Source organism: Odocoileus virginianus, chromosome 21 (genome assembly GCF_023699985.2).
Source record: "Odocoileus virginianus isolate 20LAN1187 ecotype Illinois chromosome 21, Ovbor_1.2, whole genome shotgun sequence".
Classification (NCBI taxonomy): domain Eukaryota; kingdom Metazoa; phylum Chordata; class Mammalia; order Artiodactyla; family Cervidae; genus Odocoileus; species Odocoileus virginianus.
The window spans coordinates 25,524,312-25,548,997 of NC_069694.1; the positions used below are offsets into that span (position 1 = coordinate 25,524,312).

At 37.7% G+C, this 24,686-nt stretch overlaps 1 long non-coding RNA gene across 1 annotated transcript; it reads left to right on the top strand.

Annotated features, from left to right (window-relative positions):
- The first annotated feature begins 346 nt into the window (after positions 1 to 346).
- Positions 347 to 24,686, top strand: LOC110127918 (uncharacterized). The gene is made up of 4 exons (XR_002310981.1): positions 347 to 533; positions 11,315 to 11,478; positions 12,875 to 12,911; positions 24,407 to 24,686. It is a non-coding gene; the product is annotated as an uncharacterized lncRNA (long non-coding RNA).

The window sequence follows — 24,686 nt, forward strand, 5'->3', positions numbered from 1 at the left end:
ATGTGATGAGTCACTGGTATAGATGTTATTTGTAAAGTATAATAAGGTATCAGATGTGTCCGACCAAACATCACTTGAGTCTCTTTCAATGTGGCTATGCACTTGTTTGAAGAAAAAGAACATAAGAGCTAAGTAAATGAACTGGAGCCAGACAGGTCTGGTCCAAATCCCTACTCCACAACTGATTGGCTCTGTAAAATTGGAGAAAGCATTTTATCATGCTCAAACTCCTAGTTAGTTTGCTAAAACTGCCATGACAACATACCACAAACTGGAAGTTTAAACAATAGAAATGTATTGTCTCACAGTTCTGGAAGCTAGAATTCTGAGATCAAGGTGTTGTCAGGACTATACTTCCTCTCAAGTAAGGAAGGATCTGTTCTAGGCTTCTCTCCTAGCTACTGGTATTCCTTGGTTTGTGTAACCAACGTGGTCTTCTCCTTGTACATGTGTCTATGTCCAAATTTCCCCAATCGGGACTCTACTCCAGACCTCGTCTTAGCTAATCACATCTGCAATGACCTTATAGTCAAGTAAGTTAACCTTGTTTAAAGAGGTTAAGGATGCAACATATGAATTATAGGGGACACAATTTAACATATAACACTCCTCTTCCTCTCCTGTGAAAGAGGCTTGTTTTTGTTCGTTGTTTAGTCACTAAAGTCGTATCTGACTCTACGACCCCATGGACTGCAGAATGCCAGGCTTGCCTGTCTTTCACTATCTCCTGGAGTTTAAAGTTATATAATTAATAGTGTTGTTAAGGAAATTAAATGAGAAATGTATGCAAAGTTTTATCTCAGTAGCTTTTCAATCATTGTAATACTATTAATTTAAAATATATCTATTATTGTGTAATATTCTTGAGGTTGTCATCTTTTACCAGCCTACCATCTGTATTAAAGTCACAGGTCTATAAATCCTCCTAATACATTAAGGATGAAGGAGTTTCAAAAAGATATATTGGGAAAAATCATTTACCTTTTCTCATTTTGTAATTAATTCCCTCCTGCTTTTAGAAGGGTTGGATATGTCTGACCTGTTTCTATGGATGCAGAGAACCAAAGCATTCAGAGAGAGAATCTCCAGGACAAAGGGCTGCTCTCTCTTTATACTAGACTAGCACTCGCCTCTTTTCCGTCCTCTTTTTTATTTACTTATTTAATTTTTGTTCTGTTTGCTGCCAAAAGTGTCCCCAATGATGAGCTCCTGCACTGGGCCTGTGACCAGCAGGAAGAGTGTCAGTGCTGAGCACACATTCCCACAGCTCAGTGGGCAGCATGCAGGTGGTAATGAGTTTCAGTCACAATTTGTGCAAGGTCCAGGGCCATGCTTCAGACTGCTAGTCCATTACCAGTTTCCCTGCTCTCTCAGTCTATTACCAATTTAACTCCCCAAAGCTCCCTTTCACTCTCTCTTTTGCTATTGCACTTTCTTATTCAATTACAGCGACTACTTAAGGCCTGAGCAGAAGGTTGGTGCAGCACAAGGCAAAATTAAGCTGCTATTCCAATACACTGGACCTGCATTGGCAGACATTTGAATTGAAAATGGATTTGGCCATTCCTTGGTCATACTGTTTGGCCATTTTTATCATACAAATGCAATATTTTGGGCAATTTTCTAAGGCACCTGGTCTTACATTTCCTACTCAACAAAGGAACAGGAAGACAGATTATACAGTGAACATTGGGTTTGTTTCATTGAGTTGTATTACATATCCCCTTTTTACCCCCAGTTTAATGACAAGGGCAAAAGCAAGATGACCCTCAAAGGGAAAAAAATCCAAATAAAGATGTAGGCTTCCATATCTATATAAATTTGTCTATTTTGAATTGGAGGAAAATTGCTTTAAAATATTGTGCTGATTGCTGCCATATATAAAAAGAAATAAGCCATAGGTATTATATACATACATTTTTTATGAGGGCAAAAATAAGTTTGAGTATTTATCTAGAAAATAATTACCACTTACATATATATAAGATATATACCTAAGTGCTAATAATCTCTGCAAACACTAGACGTTTCTCATATAGGAAAACAGAGATTTAGTGAATGTAAGTTACTAACATACAGTTTAGTCAGTTTAGTCACTCAGTTGTGTCTGACTCTTTGTCACCCCATGGACTGCAGCACACCAGGTTTCCCTGTTCATCACCAACTCCCAGAGCCTGTTCAAACTCATGTCCATCAAGTCGGTGATGACATCCAACCATCTCATCTCTGCCAGCCCCTTCTCCTCCTGCCTTCAATTTTTCCCAGAATTAGGATATTTTCCAATGAATCAGTTCTTCATATCAGATGGCCTAAATATTGGAGTTTCAGCCTTAGCATCAGTCCTTCCAATGAATATTCAGGACTGATTTCCTTTAGGATGAACTGGTTGGATCTCCTTACAGTCCAAGGGACTCTCAAGACTCTTCTCCAACACCACAGTTCAAAAGCATCAATTCTTTCTGCTCAGCTTTCTTTATACTCCAACTCTCACATCCATACATGACTGCTGAAAAAACCTAAGCTTTGACTAGATGGACCTTTATTGGAAAAGTAATGTCTCTGTCTTTTACTATGCTGTCTAGGTTGGTCATACCTTTTCTTCCAAGGAGCAAGTGTCTTTTAATTTCATGGCTGCTATCACCATCTGCAATGATTTTGGAGCATAAAAAAGTAAATTTGTCACTGTTTCCATTGTTTAACATCTATTTGCCATGAAGTGATGGGACCAGATGCCATGATGTTAGTTTTCTGAATGTTGAATTTTAAGCCAGCTTTTAAACTCACCTTTTTCAATTTCATCAAGGGGCTCTTTTGTTCTTCCCTTTCTGCCATAAGGGTGGTGTCATCCGCATAACTGAGGTTATTGATATTTCTCCTGGCAATCTTGATTCCAGCTTGCGCTTCATCCAGCCCAGTGTTTCTCATGATGTACTCTGCATATAAGTTAAATAATCAGGGTGACAATATGCAGCCTTGACATGCTCCTTTCCCGATTGGGAACCAGTCTGTGATTCCACATCCAATTCTAACTGTTGCTTCTTGACCTGCATACAGATTTCTCAGGAGGCAATTAAGGTGGTCTGGTATTTCCATTTCTTTCAGAATTTTCCACAGTTTGTTGTGATCCACACAATCAGAGAATCTGGCACAGTCAATAACGCAGAAGTAAATGTTTTTCTGGAACTCTTTTGCTTTCTCGATGATCCAATGGACATTGGCAATTTGTTCTCTGGTTCCTCTGCCTTTTCTAAATTCAGCTTGAACATCTAGAAGTTTATGATTCATGTCCTATTGAAGCCCGGCTTGGAGAATTTTGAGCATTACTTTGCTACCATGTGAGATGAGTACATTGTGTGGTAGTTTGAGCATTCTTTGGCATTGCCTTTCTTTGGGATTGGAATGAAAACTGACCTTTTCCAGTCCTGTGGCCACTGCTGAGTTTTCCCAGTTTGCTGGCATATTGAGGGCAGCACTTTCACAGCATCATCTTTTAGGAAAGGAAATAGCTCAACTGGAATTCCATCACCTCCACTAGCTTTGTTCATAGTGATGCTTCCTAAGGCCCCATTGATTTCACATTCCAGGATGTCTATCTCTAGGTGAGTGATCACACCATCGTGGATATCTGGATCATGAAGATCTTTTTTGTATAGCTCTTCTGTGTATTCTTGCCACCTCTTAATATAATCTGCTTCTGTTAGAGCCATACTGTTTCTGTCCTTTACTGTGCCCATCTTTGCATGAAATATTCCCTTGGTATCTCTCATTTTCTTGAAGAGAGCTCTAGTCTTTCCCATTCTATTGTTTTCCTCTATTTCTTTGCACTGATCACTGAGGAAGGTTTCCTTATGTATCCTTACTATTCTTTGGAATTCTGCATTGAAATGGGTATATCAAAAGATATAAGGAGACTTTTCTCCTTTGCCTTTCACTTCTCTTCTTTTCACAGCTATTTGTAAGGCCTCCTCAGACAACTGTTTTGCGTTTTTGCATTTCTTTTTCTTGGGGAAGGTCTTGATCACTGCCTCCTGTACAAAGTCACAAACCTCCATCCATAGTTCTTCAGGCATTCTGTCTAACAGATCTAACCCTTGAATCTGTTTGTCTCTTCTACTGTATAATTATAAGGGATTTGATTTAGGTCATATCTGAATGGCTTAGTGATTTTCCTTACTTTCTTCAATTTAAATCTGAATTTGGCAATAAGGAGTTCATGATCTGAGCCACAGTCAGCTCCTGGTCTTGCTTCTGCCGACTGTATAGCGCTCCTCCATCTATGGCTGCAAAGAATATAATCAATCTGATTTCGGTATTGATCATCTGGTGTTATGCACTTGTAAAGTCTTCTCTTTTGTTGTTGGAAGAGGGTGTTTTATATGACAAGTGCGTTCTGTTGCAAAACTCTGTTAGTCTTTGCCATGCTTCTTTTTGTACCCCAAGGCTAAGTTTGCCTGTTACTCCAGGTATCTCCTGAGAAGGCAATGGCACCCCACTCCAGTACTCTTGCCTGGAAAATCCCATGGACAGAGGAGCCTGGTAGGCTGCAGTCCATGGGGTCACTAAGAGTCAGACAAGAGTGAGCGACTTCACTTTCACTTTTCACTTTCATGCATTGGAGAAGGAAATGGCAACCCACTCCAGCGTTCTTGCCTGAAAAATCCCAGGGAGGGGGGAGCCTGGTGAGCTGCTGTCTATGGGGTCGCACAGAGTTGGACGCAACTGAAGCGACTTAGAAACAGCAGCCAGATTCTCTTGACTTCCTGCTTTTGCATTCCAATCCCCTATAATGAAAAGGACATCTTTTTGGGGTGTTAGTTCCAGAAGGTCTTGTAGGTCTTTGTAGAAGTAGATACTGTATGTAACATACAGTTATATCACCATTAAAAATAGAAGGCCTAAAATTTTACCTTGAACTCCAGATGCATTCCTCGGAAACTGTGCTCTGGGTAGAGTTTGCTGATATAGCATAACATCTGGCCCTATTGCCAAACATACAGCAGTTTTAGTTTTACCTAACCATAGTGCCTTTCAGGCAGGACAAAGATACCATTGCTAAGGATCTACAGCATTTCCTTGGTATCTTCTGTTTTCACTCATCTTCTTGTCCTGGAAAACTGAAGAAAGGCAGGTCCAGGTAAGATCACTGGATTCTGTGTCACTGTAAAAACAAGCTAAGAGGCAAGCATCCCTTTTCCATTTTTGTAACTTTAACAGAGCTATAATATACAGGTTAATTTTAACTTGCTTCCAGCTCAACTATCTTGCCTCCCACTTCCCACTGTTAGCTGGAACAAATTTAATCACACACACACACACACACACACACACACACATATATATATATATATATATAAAGAGAGATTTATATTGCTTCCCTAATAAATTGATATTTTTACCAACCAGATTTTTAGCTAGAGTCTATCCATATTGTTTCCTAAATCTGGGCATTTGGGTGGATCCAGTAGTTGTATACCTAGTTCTTATATTTCATCTAAAAAATTGCTATAAAATAATTTTTATGATAACATTTGATTGTGTCTATTGTCCCTTTATCATTTCTGAATATATCATAATTGAAACCATTTGATAAATCATGATTTGAATGGTTAGGTAAATGAGATTATTCAATCCTCCTTGTCCTTGTGATGTTTAGCACAAGTATATGCTTGTAACATTTATCCAATATGAATTGAATTTACATAAACATTTGTACTCACATGATAAATGCATTCACATACTCATTTTGCTATTTGCTTTTTTCTAACTAGTGCTAAAGCAAAGCCAGAGCGATCTAGAGATGGTACTAGGGCCCATGGATAATGAGGACTAATGGTAACAGTTACATTTTTCTAGTGGATAGTGGAGATGGAACATCTTAAGAAGACTGAGACCATTAGGGACCCCAGTGAATAAGGAAAGACCAGCTATATAGTTGCTTTCATCAGCCTTTCTAAACAGGGCTACACAAGAGAATTACACCGTGAATCTCCAAGAGGCATCTATTTTACCTAGTGAGTTTCCCACTTTCCTGTTCATCTAGTATGCTACTACCTAAGTATCATCTTTGAAGGAACTTAGGTAATGGTTACTGGGATCATTTTCTGGATTATGCAATTTAGATGAAGAATCACACTTGAGCTCAGGAAAACTACATATATTCTGTCACTCCTCCACTCTCAAAAACTGTGGGAAAGAGATCATCTGACCAGCAAACACTGACCCATAATTTAGGGCCAGGTGGATACTGACACCCATGAGAGCTCATTCCTTCCAGTCTAAGCTAGGTTTTACAGAATCTTAACCTGGGGAAGCTACTTAATAGGTCTTTTCATTTTCTATAGAATTTTTCTCCCTTAAAGAACTGGGCATGGAACAACAGACTGGTTCCAAATAGGAAAAGGAGTACATCAAGGCTGTATATTGTCACCCTGATTATTTAACTTATATGCAGAGTACATCATGAGAAATGCTGGGCTGGAGGAAGCACAAGCTGGAATCAAGATTGCCAGAAGAAATATCAATAACTTCAGATATGCAGATGACACCACCCTTATGGCAGAAAGAGAAGAAGAACTAAAGAGCCTCTTGATGAACATGAAAGAGGAGAGTGAAAAAGTTGGCTTAAAGCTCAACATTCAGAAAACTAAGATCATGGCATCTGGTCCCATCACTTCTGGCAAATAGATGGGGAAAGAGTAGCTGACTTTATTTTTCTGGGCTCCAAAATCACTGCGGATGGTGATTGCAGCCATGAAATTAAAAGACACTTGCTCCTTGGAAGGAAAGTTAAGACCAACCTAGACAGCATATTAAGAAGCAGAGACTTTACTTTGCCAACAAAGGTCCGTCTGGTCAAGGCTATGGTTTTTCCAGTAGTCATGTATGCATGTGAGAGTTGGACTATAAGGAAAGCTTAGCCCAAAGAATTGATGCTTTTGAACTGTGGTGTTAGAGAAGACTCTTGAGAGTCCCTTGGACTGCAAGGAGATCCAACCAGTCCATCTTAAAGGAGATCAGTCCTGGGTGTTCATTGGAAGGACAGATGTTGAAGCTGAAACTCCAATACTTTGGCCACCTGATACGGAGAGCTGACTCATTTGAAAAGACCCTGATGCTGGAAAGATTGAGGGCAGCCAGAGAAGGGGATAATAGAGGATGAGATGGTTGAATGGCATCACCGACACAATGGACATGGGTTTGGGTGGACTCCGGGAATTGGTGATGGACAGGGAGGCCTAGTGTGCTGCGGTTCATGGGTTTGCAAAGAGCTGGACACGACTGAGAAACTGAACTGAACTGAACTGAACTGGAAGAATTGCCCACTTAGATATATAGCCATTTAAATTTAGTCAGTGAAGATGGAGTGTCAGGCCCCATTGATCACTGTCTGTGAAGCTGGAAAATTATCACAAAATAATGTAAGTATATACAAAGAGAAAAGGGAACTTACTAAGTAAAGACTTAACAGCTGAACATTGTCATAAAATAACATCGACTCTTTTTTTGGAACAATAGATTAAGATGTCCCCAGAACAGGCTGTTTTAAAGTGCCTTCTGAGAAAAGGTCACAGTTGTGATGGATATGGTTGTTCCTCTCTTTTGTCACAGTAAATTAACAGACTTCATTAGGTAAAGTGTGATAAATAATGAAACAATAGAAAACAGTTGATCTAGATCTAGAGAAGCAAGGAGAAGTTTCTAATCTAGCTTTGAAATCATGTTTATTAGCCACATCTTGGACAAATTTCTCAGTTTCTTTAAGTCTCAGATTCAGCACTATAAAATACTAACCCTCAATCTCAAGTGTTTTGGTGAAACTGAAGAAGATATAAATCCTACATATGGTCCAAAGAAACAATTACAAAGTCCACCATGATTTGCTGATTAAAGTAGGAGTATTTTAATTTATTTGTATTCTGTGCTTTACAGACAATTTATCCATTTCTCTCAACACCACTGTGAACTAAGCCAAGGAACATTCCATGACTTGCCTGAGGTCAGAAAACAAATTCCAAGCTGAGCCTGGGCTCTTCTTGTCTGCCTGATTCTCAAGTCCAACTTTTGTAGTCTCTTCAATATATAATGTTTGTAGTTGTCTAAGTTTTAAAATGCCTCCATTGATTTTGCTTTCACAAATCATTCGCATTATAATGTAGACTGTGAGTGCCACCAAGTGAAGTGCAGGATGGAGTGAAGGCAGAATCTTGGAACCAGAAAGCTCTGTCAAACTCATCTAGGTGAACTCCTTGCCTTATGTAAAGCTCACCAAACTATTCCAGACACATTGTCAGGGATGGAATTAACAGCTCTGCTAACTTCTCTGCTGCCTAGCCATGCTTGCTACCCCCAGAGTCCCTCCTTACATCATTTGAATTCTCTCCAACTGCGATTTATGCCCCTCTTCTCTTATTCTGGCCTCATCAGAGAGAGAGAACAGCTGGTCACCATCCTCCATATAATCATACTGGGGATAATGGAGGTGGTTATTGAGTCACTCTTCCCCAATTCCAGTCCAGGTTTTGCTACATGGACCTATTTACTGGGGAACTGACAAAGATGGCAAGTAGAAGAAAACACATTTAAAACATATTCACACCTAGTAAAATGCTGATTAGAAAAACTGTTTTAGGCGTGAATAACACTATTCCTCATTATTTTACCACAACTCATGTTCTGTAATTGTTTCAAATCTGAAGTCCATTCCATAATGGCTAATGATAGGACTTTTCATACAATTTGCATCTGGCTTTATCTGAGTTTGAGATAACTAAGTTAGGAAATCCAAAGTGGAAAAAAAAAAAAAAAGGTTTGGGCAGCAGCCAGCAGAATATTTGATCCAAGGCACATGTGTCTGAAATTAAATTTGGGAGTTAGTCTGTGCTTTCTAAGTCATGACAGCATATGAACGGGAAACTTCTGTATGCTAAGAAAAGGAGAATGTGTAGGCTGCTGCCTTACAGGAATTTCAGGGAACAGGGACAATTCCTAGAAACTACCCAGATTGACTGAATGACTTTTTGGCACACCAGAGTGAGGGGACTAGAATGGAAGCCTCCCTGTAATTATCCTGTCGGGCTCCTGAGAGGTCACCTGTGTGGATTTGGGCAGGGTCAGCTAGAGAGTACAGAAAATAAGGCATTGCCTAAATGGAATGGTTTTTAAGGTGAGCAAGCCCTCTGCTTAGTAGTCAACCTAGGTATGTTGCTTTGTTCATTACAGCTTTATTTTTGAGACTTTTAAAAAGTTATCTACATCTCAGACTTCCTTATTGGAGAGGTAATATTCTGTATTAGCAAGTCAGCTAATGCCATCTTGAAAGCATGATGTTTAAAGAACTGGAAGGATAGTCAGACTCTACTTGGCTCCAGACAAGGTGAGAAAATGATCAGAATTCTTTCACTTATTCTTTCACTCAATTATCCAGCAATACATTGGGAATAAAACCAGCATTTACCACATAGGGATAAGCATTAAATGACTTGGCAAATGAAGAGTTTGTAATAGTACATAGTACAAAATAACAACTCCATAGATGCTATTTATTACTAAAGAGAGAGAGCACCACTGTTCTTCAGGAGGTTTTCCATGAACATTCAAAACTAGTGTGTAATGTGAAAAGTTCTTTAGGACAAGGTTCTGGAGCAGGAAGTATCTTAGTGATTATGCTTTTAGAAAGAACAGGGGGTTTCAGAAGATGATAATAACAGAAGGTGATAATAACTATTTAGTGCTGGTTAGAGTCCATCAGAGATATTTCATTTTTCTAGACATAACACTTTAAAAAGAATATTGATATATTTGACTTTATCCCTGGGAAGCAACCAAATAGAAAAAAAGATTTCAAACTGATTTAAATGGGATCAATTTAATATAATTTTATGTGTTCCATTTAGAGAGGAGTTAGGCTGAGATATGACTGTGTTCTCGCATGACTATCTATGGAATATGAAATCTTTCTGGAGAATAAAACTAGGACTACACAGAGTGGAAGTTTCGAGAAAAATTTTATTCATTAGATAATTTTTTCTGGCAGTAATATGTGATCAAAATATGATTAGGCTTCTCAAGTAGTATGTGGATTACTGAAAGGATACAGGACAGACTTGAAGAGAATATTTCGAGATTGGTCTATAAACTCCCCAGATCCTTTTTGGATTCAAAATTTTAAAATTTGATCAAGAGCATTCTTAACTTTGATAATTACAAAGTTACAAACTGTTATAAACTAACAATGTTTCAAAGACCAAGTGGAACAGCAGACACACTCACCAAAACAGTTTCTATGCAAATTTATCTGAGGGCAAGCAGTTGTCTAAGTATTAGGAAAACAATTTTCCTTTAATTCTCCAATGGAGCTTCCAGACATACACTCTATAAACCCTCCCTAACTTTGTAACCAGATATTAAAAGCACCTGTGAAGGCCAGGGAAGGTCCACTTCCTGTAGACGTATATCATTGACTGCGATGGATGGCATAATCAAGGAATGCAAGTAGTGCTTCTGGCTCAAGTCAAGAGTAGCTGGGTCAACCTTTTGTAAAACAGCTATTTGCAAAGAAACTGAATACACTATTCATCTGGTTGTCTGTATCCAAAATCCTTGTGAAGAATTTAATTCATGATTGTACAATGTCACTAGATAAAATAACATTTGCTGATCATTATCTCTAAACCTCTGACCTTGTCTATTTACACAGTCTCATCTGCAACTATGTTCCCTTTCAACGTGTTACAAACACAAAGGCTTTCGGCTGTCTCTCCATCAAGCCAAGTTCACGACTTGCCATGTTTGGACTGTTTTCTCAGTCCCTTCTACTTTCAGATCTTTGCATGGTTGTTCCCTCATGATCATTCAGATTCCAACCGGATAGTCCTCTCTGGCCATGGATCTAAATGTATAATATTGATCTCTTCCATAACATTACTATCCATCCTATTACTCCATTTTATTTTATCATAGAATCTGTTATCTTTTTTTTAACTTCTGCAATACAAGTATCTAGAATATTATCATATATATATATATATACTTACGACATATTGATTTATCTCATCTGTATTTATGTGTTTATTATCTTCTCTCTCCCAGCAAAATATACATTTCATTGGGTCAGAGGCCCCTTTTACATGTTCACTGTGGATTTTCCAGTGCTTGGAAGAAAGTGACATCTCCATAGTTATTTATTTATTTATTTTTAAGGAATGAATCTTGTTTGTGGTGGGCAATCACACGTGAAGAACTTAAAGTTATTTTAGGATGGTGGATGGTATGATTTTGTTTTTGCTTAAGCAGTTTTTTTTTCTTATTCTCTAAGATGCAAAGCCCTGACCTTACAGAAATGAAAGTTGATTCATCATGCTATGCTGATGATGAAGAGAAATGAACTATGCAAGTCATCCTTAACTTCTCTGGTTCAGCTGCTTTCTTCTCTGAACTATTTCAGCACCACTATTCTAAATAAGACTTGGTCCTCTGAAGGTAAGACTAGAAACTAACTTAGAGGTCAGAGCTAGCGGAGCAGTATAAAAAATATAAAAAGTGTCCTAAAACTCTAGAGAAGAGCCTCAAGAGGATGTGGATAAAGAGAATAAGGTTAGAGACAAGTAAATGCTACTAGTAATGACTTTGGTGAGATATAATAAAAATCTGCCAAGACCTGAAGCTACAGGAAGCAAATAGAACTCAAAGAAATAAAAGGAAAGAACAAATTGATTTTGACAGATGAGGGCTTCTGCAATATAATCCCTCTTGAAGATCCAGAAGCTGTTCACCAGTCCCTCTTTGTCCATCTAAGAGGATCCAGATGTTTCTGACATATCGACTCTATTATCTAATCAGTGTGGTCATTTATTTCATAAAGATTACTGAATGTTAAATAAGTACAAAATCAGAGTCAAAAATAGTTAATGAAAATAAAAATTATAAACAGTATATGTACATATAGTTCTATTATCATCTTTTATATTATTATCACAGTTTATTATTGTTTGGAAAAATGTTTATTTAATGCTAATTGCCACTATTATACAGAAATAACATCAGGAACATATTTTAATCACCATTTGCTACTTGATTATTTACTTAGAGTTAATTTAGCAAACACTTATTGGGTATCTTCTGTGATAGGATGCATGATAGGTCCTGGACAAGCATGGTCTCTGTCTCGGGAAGTTTACGTTCTTGTAGAAATGGAAGATGATAAAATATTTAGGATGATATTGGGTTTTGATAAGTGCTTCATGGAAAATAAAACACCATGAGGTAGTGATAATTGTGCATGAGAGGATGGTGTCACTCAAGAAAAGATTAATATTTGTCCTGAACAGAATTTAAACTGAGATCTGAAAGCTGAAAAGCACATAGGAAAAAACAACAACAACAGGTCTCTATGATCTGTTTTGATCATAGAGATAAGAAAAGAGACTAAAAGGTACAGCATAGTTTCGAGTAACTGTAAGGAAATCCTTGGACTGCAGACCAGTGAGCAACAAAGAGAGCAGTGGCAGAGGCGAACAAAGCAAAACTCCTGCTAAGTTTGTGGGTTATCTTTGGGGAGTTCAGGCTTTATTCTATGTCCATTGCAAGCTTTTGAGCAGGGGAGAAATCTAATTTGATTTACCTTTTTGAAAAATTGCTCCAGTTAAAATACGATATATTGTAGAAAGGTAAGCTGCAAAGGCAAGTCTTGGGGATCATCTTGGAGGTGACCAGTTGAGAGATGAGGGGTTTTAACCATGGATATGCACTGAAAATGAAGATAATAATTGTAGAATATGTGAAGAGTTCAGATGTATGGACAACAGAGAGAGAGCTGAGCTAACTACTGGATTTTGGCTTGAACATCTGGTTTGATGTTGATATCATTTATTTACAGGGAACAGACTGAGCTGAGTGAGAAAGATGTTCAAATGGTGAGTGTCATTAATAACATTCTTAATTAGTTTCAGAGACCATTCTGTATAGCAGATCTCTCATATGTGTTTGAAGTTCAAAGAAAGTTTGGGCTAGGAATATATACATATAGTTGAAATGTAAAGTGATTGACATGGAAGTGATCATCCAGAGAGACAGTGTAGAGAGAGAGAAGAGAGTAAAACCTAGAACCAATCTTGGGAATATCACCTAGTGATCAGACAGTAATATGAAATATACAAAAAAAAAAAGTCCAAATGGAATTACCAGTTGAATAAAGGAAAACTTATGAGATGTGAAATTATATAAACTGAAGGACTGCTGCAAATACATGGGATCATTTATTTCTGGTGAACAGTGCTAAAATGTGTAGAAAGACTGAAGACAGACATTAATGCATTTTAGGATTTAGTTTGGAGGTCATTGTTGGCTTCATAAATACATTTAAATAGATCACTGAACACCTAGATACACATGAATCAAAGTATTGAACACTAAAGACAGTCTTAAAAAAGATCAGAAAAAATGGATAGACTTACTTGTAAATGAAAGAGGATTATTTACATTCATAGCTGAATTGTCAGAAGCATCAAAGAATAACATCTACAAAGTTAGAAGAAAACTCAATTCTAGTGAAACTATCACTTAAGAATCAGGTCTAATTACTTCACACCAATTAAGATTGCTACTCAAAAAAAAAAAGAAGAAGAAGAAAAAGAAGTTTGTGTCAGAATGTAGAAATACTGGAACATTTATGCACTGTTGGCAATGTAAAAGGACACAGTCATTAAAGAAAAATGGTGGCTCTCAGAAATTTGAAATAGAATTAGTATAAGATCCAACAGTCTAACTTCTGGGACTTACTCAAAAGAATTGAAAGCAGGAGCTAGAATAGGTATGTGTGCATCTATGCTCAAAGTAGCATTGTTACAGTATCCAAAAGGTAGAAGCAATCCAAGGTCCCATTCAGTGGACTGATTGATAAATAAAATTTTGTTATGTATACACCAAATTTTGTTTATCCACTCTGCCATATGTTTCTTTTCTTTTTTTAAACCACAATTGAAATGTAAACAAAAAATAGTTTTGAACTTTTTGAACATGTAAAGTTTCTTGGCAATACCTAGGAGTCTAGAGGCCATACTTTGAGACCTCCTAATATACAGTAATCTTATTAATACATATTAAAATTACACATAATAATTAAATAGTATACAGTCATGTGCTAAGGACTTATCTGTGTGTTTTCAAACTACTATCCCTTTAAACCACCACAACAGCCTGATAACTTAAGTACCATTGTTCTCTTTACAGTCATAAACTTCTCATCTTCGAAGAGTATAGTTCATATTGGGTGATGTAAAGTAACTTGACTGCTTTTAAGTGAAACTGAGAGAACTTTGCCTAGACCTCTTGAACTGACTGGTCTCACAATCTTTCCTAATGGTTAATGTAGTCTTTTCAGCAGCGCTTAAGCATTTAAACTGTTCCTTTCCCTTAATTCTTCTGTAGTGCTGGTTTAGGCTGATTTTGGCACATTAGGGTCTTTGTTACTTGTTGGCATTATTACTTTTTCTACTCTAAGAACTCATCACATTTTTGTCAAAACATTGAGTTTTCACGCTTCCCCTGCTCAAGCATTTCCTGTAGTGTCACTTCTCCAACAATCACATGGTGCAAAGCAGAAGGAAACACCCACACACCACATTATAGTACAATTCTCAAAAGAATAACCTGATCTTCACTGTCTTTTTCCCCTTAATTGCTAATGTTTACAAAAGCTTATTCATTCCCTCTTCTATTTTTTAATGGCATCCCAAAGATCCTGAAGGCTGGGTGGGATGACAATTTGGGGTAGTATTAATATTAAATATCCTCCCGGGTGACACAGTTGGTAAAGAATCATCCTACCAATGCAGGAGACACAAAAGACCCAGGTTTGATATCTGGTTCAGGAAGATCCCCTGGAATAGGAAATGGCAACCCACTCCAGTATTTTTACCTGGAAAATCCCATGGATAGAGGAGCCTGATGGGCTATAGTCCAGGGGGTTGCAAATAGTTGGACATGACTGAGCATGCACTGCCATATCTTCCACTCCATTGTGAGATGAATATGAACACTGCCATGTCTATTCTAGCTGGAAAATATGCAAAATATATAGCTAGACTTTTCATAAATACTCAAGGATGGTGTCTTTACACAGTTTTACAAATGTGAAATTTCAATAACACTAAAGAAATAGTGTTTATACATGTCAAAAATTCATCAATTGTGCTCAAGGAATTGTGTTCAATATCAGATTCCTTTGCATAAATATCATTCTTTCAAAAAGAAATTCCTAGGCTATATTTTGCCAGAAATACAGATTAAATAGTTCTGAGGTAGAGTTCTTAAACTTATACTTTTAAAAGTCCCCTCATGTCCTTCTTAGGTAGAATATACTTTGAGTACAACTGATCTGGAGTATGGGCTTCCCTGGTAGCTCAGTCGGTAAAGAATCTGCCAGCAGTGCAGAAGACTGGGTTAGATCCTTGAAATTGGAAGATCCCCTGGAGAAGAAAATGGCAATCCACTCCAGTGTTCTTGCCTGGAAAATCCCATGGACAGAGGAGCCAGGTGGGCTACAGTCCATGGAGTCGCAAGAGTCAGACACGACTTTGTAAGTTATAATGATAGTTGGAAATCTTGTGTGGCATGAGTACCTTAACAGGCACTAGTCTAAGTGTTTGAAAATGCCTTCTTGCCAGGTGGCAGTCAATCCAGGTGGGTTACCCCCAGAGTCTGCTTTTAACCACTGTACCATGCTTTTTTTTCCCTAACTTCATATAAAATGCCCAAATTATCAGATATTTGCAAAGGAATAAGCCAGAGAGTTGAAATTTGCCCTCCAATTTTATCTTTTTTAGTATTTTGAATCAAACTATATGTAAGATTCCCTAAACTGAATCTCAAGTACTTAAATATCTGTTGATTAACCAAGCACTTGAAATTGTACAAGAACCTTCTAGACAATATCCAAAACATTGGTTATGGGAAGGTTTCATAGTAAAGGATGAAAAAAAATCTCAAGAGCCAGGGCTGGTCATGCTGGAAAGTAATCTCACAAATATCAGCAGGAAGAGTTGTGACCTCTCTGGTCACTTTGAGATCCAGGAGGGAGGTGGTAATTGTGGGTATGGTGAAACTTCCCAAAATTCTAGGGCTCCAGTGGAGAGATACATGGACCACTTCACTCCCAGCTGAGTTCAGGATAATGGAGACACAGTGGTTTTACCAGGAAAGAACACTTTTACTAAAGAAAAAACATGTTGAAATGCTCTCAGGAATGTGAACTAAAGGTACTAAATAGAAAAGTAAAACAACTTTCTCAAACAAAATAACAACACCTGTCTCCATTCAAGTACTGATTTGTAAAATATGGGATAACGATATATATGGTCCAGAGAAGGCACTGGCACCCCACTCCAGTACTCTTGCCTGGAAAATCCCATGGACGGAAGAACCTGGTGGGCTGCAGTCCATGGGGTTGCCATGAGTTGGACATGACTGAGCGACTTCACTTTCACTTTCATGCATTGGAGGAGGAAATGGCAACCCACTCCAGTATTCTTGCCTGGAGAATCCCAGGGATGGGGGAGCCTGGTGGGCTGCTGTCTATGGGGTTGCACAGAGTCGGACACAACTGAAGCGACTTAGCAGCAGCATATGTATAGTCAGTCTCTACCCTTCTCCTCTCAGAGGCACAGTGTCATTCTGATAGATAAATTGCAAACTTAAAGTTGGCCAAAGAAACCTGATGATCTTAGGAGCCATCATTCCCATTTTCTAATCTATATTATGTTTCAGTATAATGTCAAGTAATTGAGTTATTGGGCTTGGGGCAGGCACAGAGCACTAAAGCCTCCCCATGAACATTCAGCGGTTGATAGTTTTCAGATAGAATTCCACACATATTCTATTTAAGAATTGAAATCATCCTTGCAGCTATATAATTAAACATAAAGCACTTTGTGACAGTAAATAGTAAACTAATGCCATTTATGCCAAAACTGCAGTGTAAGCCTAGTCTATTAGAGTGCAAATTCTGGGATCAGGAGATCTTAGCTTATATCCAGTCTATATCACCTATTTGGGCTTCCCAGGTGGTGCTAGTGGTAAAGAACCCACCGGCCAATGCAGGTAGATGTAAGAGACATAGGTTTGATCCCTGGGTTGGGAGGCTCCCCTGGAGCAGGGCATGACAATCTACTTCAGTATTCTTGCCTGGAGAATCCCATTGGTCCATAGAGTGGACATACAGAGTGGGACACAACTGAAGCAACTTAGCACACATCACCTATTAAGGGCTTTCCAGGTGGCTTAGTTGTAAAGAATCCTCCTGCCAAAAAAGGAGACACTAAAGACAAGGGTTAAATTCCTAGGTGAGGACAATCCCCTGGAGGAGAAAAAGGCAACCCACTCCAGTATTCTTGCCTATGAAATCCCACAGACAGAGAAGCCTGGTGGGCAATAGTTCATAGGATCACAGAGTTGAACATGACTGAGCATACACACCACCACCTATTAAATGTGTGACCTTACAAAAGTCACTTAACCTTTCTGTGTTTCAATTTCCTCATCTGTAAAATGTGAATAACATATTGCCTAACTCACAGGGTTACGATGAAGATTAAATGATTTGATATATGTGAAATTCTTAAACAGTGCTTGACATATAGCAAGAATGATATGTGGTAGTTAATATTATATTCTTAGTCATCAGAAATATTTTAACATCCCAATCAAAGACCTAGGTTAAAAAATGGTATAGGCTATATGTTCTGTAGGACTTCCAAGAGGGAGAAATCACTGTGAGCCTCAGTAATAACATTTTCCAATTTAAACAGTTTCTCTACTTAAAAAATGGAAATAGAAGAACCTGCCTTTCCAGTATCTTAGAGCTGTGGTGATAATTAAATGAAATAATACTTAGAAGGAGTTTTATGAATTTCTGAAGAGCAATAGTTATGCAATTTAGCAGTGCTGTTATTATTTTGCAAGAAGCCTGAAGGAGATGACAGACTCTGATGGAGGAGCTAGAAAAAGAATTTCCTACTGCAGGTAGAGGCAAGGTGCCAAAATTTATCCCAGTCATCTTTGCACAGTATCAGTTAAGGGAGCAAAATTCACCTTTAAAAAAAATTGAAGTATAATTGACTCAAAGTGTCTTGTTAGTTTGAAGTTTGAAGGCTTAGATTCTTTGGTGTTCTGCCTTCTTTACAGTCCAGCTCTCACACCAACGTGACCACTCAGAAGACCATAGCCTTGACTATATGGACCTTTGTTGGCAGAGTAATATATCTGCTTTTCAACACACAGTCTAGACTTATCATAGCTTTCCTGCCAGTTTTACATGTGCTGCTGCTAAGTTGCTTTAGTCGTGTCCTGTGAGACCCATGGACAGCAACCCACCAGGCTCCTCTGTCCCTGGGATTCTCCAGGCAAGAAGACTGGAGTGGGTTGCCATTTCCTTCTCCAATGCATGCATGCATGCTAAGTTGCTTCAGTTGTGTCTGACTCTGTGTGACCCCATGCACAGCAGCCCACCAGGCTCCTCTGTCCATGGGATTCTCTAGGCAAGAATACTGGAGTGAGGTGCCATTTCTTTCTCCCAGTTTTACATATATATATAAATATAAATGTATATATACTTTTTCAGATTCTTTTCACTTACTGATATTGTTCAGTCACTCAGTTGTGTCTGACTCTTTGTGACCCCATAGACTGCAGCACGTCAGGTTTCCCTGTCCTTCACCATCTCCTGGAGTTTGCTCAAACTCATATCCATTGAGCTGGTGATAACATCCAATCATCTCATCCTCTGTTGTCCCCTTCTCCTCCTGCCTTCAATCTTTCCCAGCATCAGGATTGTTTCAAATAAGTCAGTTCTTCACATCAGGTGGCCAAAGTATTGGAGTTTCAACTTCAGCATTAGTCCTTCCGATGAATATTCAGGACCGATTTCCTTTAGGATTGACTGGTTGGATCACCTTGCAGTCCAAGGAACTCTCAAGAGTCTTCTCCAACACCACAGTTCAAAAGCACCAGTAGTTCAGATTTCAGCTTTCTTTATGGTCCAACTCTCACATCCATACATGACTACTGGAAAAATCATAGCTTTGATTCGAGGGACATTTGTCAGCTTTTTAATGTCTGTTTAAGTAATGTCCCTTTTTAAGTAATGTCTCTGCTTTTTAAGTAATGTCTTTTTAAGTAATGTCTTTTTAATATGCTGTCTAGGTTTGTCATAGCTTTTCTTCCAAGGAGCAAGCATCTTTTAACTTCATGGCTGGAGTCACCATCCGCAGTGATTTAAAAGTCTAATAAAATTAAGCCTGTCACTATTTCCCTTGTTTCCCCATCTATTTGTCATGAATTGATGGGATCAGATATTATGATCTTAGTTTTTTAAATGTTGTGTTTTAAGCCAGACTTTTCACTCTCCTCTTTCATCCTTAAGAGGCTCTTTAGTTCCTCTCCACTTTCTGCAATAAAGGCAGTGTCATTCGCATGCTAAGGTTATTGATATTTCTCCTGGCAATCTTGATTCCAGCTTGTGCTTTATCTAGCCTGGCATTTCACATGATGTACTCTGCATATAAGTTAAATAACCATGGTGACAATATACAGCCTTGACATACTCCTTTCCCAATTTTGAACCAGTCTGTTGTTCCATATCTGGTTCTAACAGTTGCTTCTTGACCTGCATACAGATTTCTCAGGAGGCAGGTAAGGTGGTCTGGTATTTCCATCTTTTTAAGAATTTTCCATGGTTTGTTGTGATCCACACAGTCAAAGGCTTTATCATAGTGAAGTAGATGTTTTTCTGGAATTCCCTTGCTTTTTCTATGATCCAGCTGATGTTGGCAATTTGATCTCTGGTTTCTTTTCTAAATCCAGCTTGTACATTTGGAAGTTCTCAGTTAACATATTGTTGAAGCCTAGCTTGGAGGATTTTCAGCATTACTTTGCTAGCGTATGAAATGAGTGTAATTGTGCAGTAGTTTAAACATTCTTTGCCATTGCCCTTCTTTGGGATAGGAATGAAAACTGATCTTTTCTACTCCTGTGGCCACTGCTGAGTTTTCCAAATTTGCTGGCAGATTGAGTGCAGCACTTTCACAGCATCATCATTTTAGGATTTGAACTAGCTCAGCTGGAATTCCATCACCTTCACTAGTTTTGTTCATAGTGATGCTTCCTGAGGCCCACTTGACTTCATATTCCAGGACGTCTGGCTCTAGGTGATTGATCACACCATCGTGGTTATCTGGGTCATGAATGTCTTTTTTGTATAGATCTTCTGTGTATTCTTGCCACCTCTTCTTAATACCTTCTGCTTCTGTTAGATTCATACTGTTTCTGTCTTTTATTTTCCCTTTTACCATTTACGAAATAACGAGTAAAGTTCCGTGTGCTGTACAGTAGGTCCTTGTTGGTAATCCAATTTATAAATGTAGTATATATCTGTTAATCCCATCCTCCTAATTTATACTTCCTCCCCTGACCCCTCTTATAACCATAAATTTGCTTCCGCTTGCCACCTCTTCTTAATATCTTCTGCTTTTGTTAGGTCCATACCATTTCTGTCCTTTATTTTCTCTTATAGGTATTTACAAAATATTGAGTAAAGTTTCCTGTGCTGTACAGTAGGTTCTTGTTGGTTATCCATTTTATAATGTAGTATATATCTGTTAATCCCATCCTCCTAATTTATATTTTCTCCTCTTCCCTCTTTTTATAATCATAAATTTGTTTTCTATGTCTGTGGGTTTATTTCCATTTTTTAAATGACCCTTTTTTCTCTTAATTCACTCTTTTCTAATGATAGAAATCAAAGTGAGAGAGAGAGAACTCACCTATCCAAATTTGAATTCAGAGTTCTTTTCACTTACTATGCTATCAGCATCCAGAATATGAAACTGTCATCTGCTGGATTACTGAGCTGCTTGTCAAACTCCTTAGGATTTTGGGAGCTAGCTTTCCATTTCCTTAGTAGACTTCCATTGTTACAGTGTAATAGGTTGTCCTTGTAATAGTAGAGCCCTAGCCACTGTATTCTTCCACTCCTGAATATCTCAAATGTCAAAGGAAAACAACATCTTAATATAATTACATCTAACTGCATAAGGAAGAGATGTAGATAGATAAATAGAAATATGTATCTCAAATCATACATTATTTTCACCAGTATCATAATCACTATCATCATTAAAATTTTTCTTTTGATGGAAGCTTAACTCCCATTGCTTTCTTGGTATAAGATTTTGTTTGCCATAAAATTCCTGCAGTGGGTTATTAGGTTACCTTTCTTTGTTTGTTTTTAGTTTTTTGAGTTTTTTAAGATCAGACATCTGATTAAAACTTTATATTGTTTTATTAAATAAAAATTGTAAACACAGATTTTAAGATTGTTAATGCAAAATCCTTTTCAGACTCATAGATGGCTCAATGCATTTGAGGAAGAGAAAGGAGTTGGTATGAAGCCTCAGATGGAGATGATTTTGAACTGTCACTGGTTAACTCCCCTGATTCTGATTAATTAAACTATCCACATAGGTGAGACTTAAGTAGTTGTGTTTAATAACCTCCATAGCTATTTTAAACAATGTTACCTTACTGTTCAGAGAAGAAGCTTTATTTTTTTATTTATTTTGTCATACTGCCTGGTGTGTGGGGTCTTAGTTCCCTGACCAGGGATTGAACTGTGTCCCCTCCATTGGAAGCATAGAGTTTTAACCACTGGACTGCCAGGGAAGTCCCAGAAGATGCTTTAGTATGACATGTGAGTATCATTGCTTTCTGCTGTGCTGTTTGTCTTTCTAAGTTTGGACATCAGAAAGTACATACATACATACATCCATAAATACATTTTTTAAAACTGTTGCACATATTTAAGGCTTTTAAGAATCTATTTGGCAGAGAGTTAATGTTTCCTGGAGCAGGAACTACTCTACAAATGTAGGCTGGATGCTTTAGGAGGTAAAGTTCACCATATTAACAAACTGTGTTTGGACAATTTTGGACAGCAAACAGGCTTCAGAATCAGAAAAACTAGGTTTAATTCCAAATTCTGCATCAGTCTTTGTTCTCACTGATCATCGGTTTCCTTATCTTCTAACCAGGGTAATAAAAGATTCTGACATCACAGAGTCATTTTGAGGATAAATGAGGAAATATAAGTCTAAATGTTTTCTAAATTCTAAAACAGGTTAAGAGGCAAATTTTTTCTTCTTTGGTCCAAAAAGAATCAGGAAACCTAACTGCAGGACTTGTGGAGTCTATATGAAATAGTGTGTGGTGTGTCTCATATGGTCAGGCATTATATGTCTATAGATAAGAGCTCCATCTCTGCAGTTTAAAAAAAAAAGCATACAGCATGTTGGGGGTTCCATTTTAGGCCAAAATTTTCTAGTAGAAAACCCCCAGCTGGTTTTGGAGACCACTTACTCTCTAGGATTTCTGCTTTTACTTTACTTTGGTCTCTGATAATTTCTTTTCCTTTCATGCCTGCTCTGGAATACAGTAAATAAGATTTAAAATATATTTTATTTTCAAACACTTCATTGATTTTATGGGGATGGTCATCAGAGTATATAGATGATCATGCTACTGGAAATAGAAGTCTCCCATTTAAGTCAAAACTCAATAACAGAATACCTGCTTGTGTAGAGATCTATAAAAATTGACATCTATATAACTTTAAAGAAGGTCAGTATTCACTATTCAGATAATTGGGCTTTTCTGAATGTCACACATGATCAAAGAACTATATTTTTCCTTACTTGGTTACTGTTATGCTCTGAATCACAATCTCGGCTGTTTTTGTGTTTCCTTTACGCCTTTATTCCAAAGTAATGTCTTCAAGCCTACATTATATTTATCTTCTAACTATCCTCAAAAATTCATTTACTTATTTTACCATTAAGTATGTAGTATGGGTTGAATAACAACTGGGGATGATAAAGGTGGAGGAAGGGTTCAGAATGAGTTTGTTGCATTTGGTTATATTCTCACTATTGTTTTTCCTCTCTATATAAGCTACATTGCTAAATACAAGAATAACTTTTGTGTATTTTATGTCTTTGAGCATCTTTGCACCTACTTTATCAGAATTTCATTGTCTCTGCTTTCAATATTGGTACAAAAGTGAATGCTACATTTTTTAGTTTGTTTTGTATTATAACTTAGGGTAAAAGTAAAATTCCAGAAAATTGCATTTCCAAACGTTTATAATTGATATTCAAAATAATACTAAAGATTCAGTATGCAACATTTTTTAATAAACCCCATCTCTTTCTAGCCAGTGGAGTGAGAAATACCTTTATGGACCACCAGAAAAGACTGCACCTTTTTCATCTCAACCCTCACCTTCCTGTCATGTCAGTCACACAGAGAACCACAGTAGACATGTGCTAATGAAAAAATCTGAAACACATTTACTCTTCTGCTTTACAATTAAATTAATGGACACTGAGTGACAATTTTCCATGTCCCTTATCTTTACCATGCCAAGAGATAGCATGTGTCATTGTCGCTATTTCTCAACTCCCTTTTCTTTAAAACCGGACAGATACCTCAGCTGATGATGGCAATAAAAATGATTTCCAATAAGTGAGATGCCTGCTGGAGGGGGAATAGATATCATGGGCAGGTGGATTCTGAGGGTCTCCACGGCAAGGCTGTTAACTGAGTTCCAAAATTATCTCTGCATTTTACAGTTATTCAGCAAATCTCTTCTCACAATAAAAAGATCCTCTGTGCTGTTTAAAAATGTCATGGCATTCATTTCATTCCATTTCATGGAACAGAAGCAGCTTGTTGATTAAATGAAAAGAGAAGTTAGCCTGGCAATCCATTGCTTTTTACCCTCCATTTATAGGGTGATTGAAAATTTCATAGTAATGATCTCTGTGTGGTTTTTCTCTGGCATTACTCTTAAAGCTTGCTGGGTAGCAACCTTTCTTTATTCCCTTGAGGTAATCAATTTGGGATAGTTGTTTACTATATATCACATACACTCACATGCTTTGTTTGAAATTCACTAACAAAAAATTGCTAGATTTTGTTCCCTACCCCTCTTTGTTGATTTGCCTGCAGTAAATGATTTTCAGTTCCCTAGGGGATTTTTTTTTTTTCTTGTCTACTACCACTAGAGCTTCTGTCTTTCCAAAGCTATCAGTAAAATCCAAACTAGAAAATTTTATTTTATCCAACTGTAATAGTCTTTATCTCTGGACCCAGGAGATTGTCTTTTTTTGAATGTATATGCAGGATTTTAACTCCATTTTGAACAGAAATCCAACTATACTCCAATAAAAGTTAATTAAAAAGAAGAAGAAGAAGAAGAAATCCAAGCCCAGGTTTCTGAGGAAATCTCTGACAAATGTTCCTGGTTAGGAGAATTGATAGTTTGCCTTCAATAAGAAGCTTACTTTCTGATCTTTTTCAGATGCTATCTTGTCATAAGGAAGCAGTCATGACAGTGTGTTAAAGAATACTGACCTCTAACCAATAACGACTTGACATGGCTCATTCCTCTGCTGACCTGCTGTGGCTGCTAATAGCCTAACAGCAGCTACTGGTGTGAAGCATTAAACCATGAAGAGAGAAAAAAAATCTAACACTCATGATCCCTTCATTTAAAAACTGTCGGGAGTGGTATTGAACCAAGTTCCCTAAGACTAACCAGCTGTTCCATAAATATAATTAACCTTGGTACTTAGAAGTTA